Source organism: Limulus polyphemus, unplaced genomic scaffold, assembly GCF_000517525.1.
Source record: "Limulus polyphemus unplaced genomic scaffold, Limulus_polyphemus-2.1.2 Scaffold7326, whole genome shotgun sequence".
NCBI lineage: Eukaryota > Metazoa > Arthropoda > Merostomata > Xiphosura > Limulidae > Limulus > Limulus polyphemus.
In genome coordinates, this window is record NW_013672936.1 from 13,355 (window position 1) to 16,795 (window position 3,441).

Sequence of the window (3,441 nt, forward strand, 5' to 3'; positions counted from 1 at the left end):
AAGACTGTATGAATTATGATAAGATTAAAGCAGCTATTCTCAAAGCACACGAGTTAGAACCACAGGCTTATCGACAAAAGTTTCGAGGTTATCACAAAGAAGATAATCAAATTTATATGGAATTTGGCCACGAAAAAGAGGTTTATTTTGATCGATGCTGTAATTTTAAGCATATTAGCAACAGTTTCGACAAACTAAGACAATTATGTCTAATTAAGGAATTTAAACATTGTGCACGTGACGCCTTCAGAACTTACTTGGAAGAAAAGAAAGGTGAAACACTACAGGAAGCAGCCGCTCTTTGATTACACTTTAACACATAAAACCACTTTTCATAAAAAGAAATTACTATCATCTCAACAATTATATCATCTGTTCAATTCACTAAAGTTGTGGATCCTTCTAAAAACTCCAGTTCCTCTAGTTCAAAATCTTCTGACAGTCATGATAAAACTTCTTTAAAACAATCAAGGCCTGTCTGCCATTTTTGTAAAAAGGGACTGGTCATGTTATGTCCAATTGTTGGTGTTTGAAAAAGAAAACCAGTGCGTTTGTGTCCACATATGGACGTAGTTTCACCAGATCACCCGATGCCGTTGATTTGGCCACTGATATAAAGGCTGATCTAATCAGGGAGGAATTTAGACCTTTTGGGTCTGTGTCTTTGACAAATGACACTGGCAATCCCATACCCATACGTATTCTACGTGATACTGGTGCGATTCAATCATTGTTGTTAGAAGGTATATTGCCTTTAGATTCGATTTCTGCCACTGGTGAGTATGTTATTGCTCGGGGTTTTGAGGGTGGCTGTGTTAATGTTCCTCTTCATAACATTTATTTAGCATCAGACCTAGTTTCGGGACCAGTTGTGGTTGTGGTAAGACCTACTCTGCCAATTAAGGGTGTATCATTGTTGTTGGGAAACGACATGGCTGGAGGAAAAGTTGTTGCCGAACCTAAAATTATTGTTTTATCTAAGGATGATAATGTTGTTGAGGAGATTTCCGATGTGTTTCCCTCATGTGCGGTGATTCGAGCTCAGGTTAATAAATTACGCCAAAAACAAATAATAGACATGGATTCAGGGGACGATATTATATATTTGTCTCAGACATATATTGGATCCGACAAGGATCTTGTGGATAATTGTCCTACTGATGATTCCTCGGTGAGGGATCTGACTAACCCAGTGAAGTTCCATTTACTAAAAGTAAACTGTTCACTGAGCAAGAAAAAGATCTGCAGATCTATTCACTATTTAAATATGAACTCCCAAAAAGATGAACTGGAGAAATTTACAAATGGTTATTTTGTCAAAAGTGGTGTGCTTATGAGGAAATGGAGACCACCAGATGTGCCAGCTTCAGAAGACTGGGCTAGTGTTTACCAAATCGCTCTGAAATATTGAAAGTTGCCCATGAACTCCCCATGGGAGGTCAATTAGGTGTCAACTAGACATGTGACAAAATGCCTGCCACGTATCGAATCTGTGACATTCCGTGACTTAGGTCGACGTGATAACAACCACGTTACAAACACTTGAAGAGAAGTTCGGGAAAATGTTCTTACAGTGTTCATTCTTTAATCTTAATTTTAAATAATATTTTCTTTTAGGTATTCATTAATGAAGCATTAAAGAATGTTATCAATCACTAGAGTGGTGAAAATAACAGCCGATCTTTTATTTTGCCTTCTGGGAAAAGAGAAACCTAAGAATGAAATATGTAATGTTGCAACATAATTTAAGTTTGTTTGTTTTAGTGCAAACCTACATAAATGGGCTCTATCCACCGAGTATATCGAAACCTTGTAGCATTGCGCTTAAAAACAAAAACCAGCTGGATATAACACATATTTTTAGTTGAACATCCAGTACTCTATGAAATGAAACCCATGAACTCTAATAACTTTATAATGCGCATACAATACAAATGATAGCTTTCTTCAGTTTAGAAACGAAATTATAAAAATTACTTAAATAAGTGCTTGTGGTGTAGTGGTCATCACATTCGCTTTACACGCGAAAGGTCCCAGGTTCAATCCCTGGCAGGCACAAAGTGTACTTTTAGATTAGCGCGTTCTGCTGTCTCAGAGTACAGACGTGCTTTTTTATCAGTTCTGATTTCATGTTTAGTTAGTGACTTTTTTTGTTTTATGGCGTTGTGTAGTTTTTGTTTGTGATTTTAAAATTGGAAGTTTCTGAACTTGGTTTATTAAGTCCAGAGCTTCTGTTGAAGCTAGATTTGTTCAATATGGTTCTTTAGAAGATATGAAAAGATCAGTGTTTGTGGATTCTCCTAAAATTAATCAAGGACAGCTTGTACAAGCTGTTATTTCTCAGTTTTGTTCTGCTTCAGTTTCATCTATTGTCACTTATCCGGGGGACTATGAGGTTACATTTATATTAAGTTACTGTGTTGAATTTGTGGTGCATTCTGGAATGATCATTCATGGCGAATATCTCACTGGTGAAAGCTTTATCTCTAAGTTACATACAGAGGTCTCAGTGGAGAACTGTTCGATAATGGAGGTGGATCGTGGTGTTCTTCTTGGACCTGCTACCTTAGATGATGAGAATATTCGATCACGCTCTTTGTCTACTGTTGCTTTTACGTCGTATTGGAATTAATATTATTAAACTGAGGTAAGTTGATACTTACAGACTTAGTCACTGAACGTTAACCCATAGCATTACAACAATAATAGACAATCCCTAATTTGTAAAAAAAAGTAACAACTCTAACATATTCAAATATTGTCAAATTAATATATTTTTGAATTCCGATTAAAATTCTGTCTTCTATATTTCAGAGTAACTTTCTCTAAAGAAGGAATGACTATCATGTTCGTCGTACAACAACCATATACCAGCCTCGATTCCTGATATGCAAAGTTTAATAAATACACTCATGACTTTAAAAAAAAAATTAGACAAACTCGTCATACATGTGCTTGTGGTGTTGTGGTCATCACGTCCGCTTAAAGGGCACATGTGTTTTTGAAGGGCTCTGTCAGTGTGAAAAGTTACTCACACTTTTTGAATTTTTACTTTTCAATTTTATCGAGTGCGGAAATAATAGGACCTATCTACTATGTCTAGTGCTTCTGCTGGTGTTAGAGCTGACCATTATAGCTCTTTAGATGTTATGAAAAAGACTGTATTGGATGCACCTAATATAAATCAAGGTTAGGGAATGCAAGCAATTATTTCGCAGTTTGGTGCTGCTTCAGTTTCGTCTATTGTTCCTCGTCCTGGGGGCCATGAAGTACCATTTGTTTTAAATGATGATGTAGATTATCTGGTGGATTCTGGATTGACCATCAATGATGAAATCTATGCCAACCAAGAGGTGTTTAGCCGTACGTTGGCTGTTTCATTTATCGGCGTTCCTGAATATGTTACATATGCGAGCATTTATTCTAAATTGCATGAATTTG

At 36.4% G+C, this 3,441-nt stretch overlaps 1 non-coding gene across 1 annotated transcript; it reads left to right on the top strand.

Moving 5' to 3' along the window:
- The first annotated feature begins 1,985 nt into the window (after window positions 1–1,985).
- On the top strand, window positions 1,986–2,058 carry Trnav-uac. Its single transcript has one exon. It is a non-coding gene; the product is annotated as a tRNA-Val (tRNA).
- The last annotated feature ends 1,383 nt before the right edge of the window (window positions 2,059–3,441 follow it).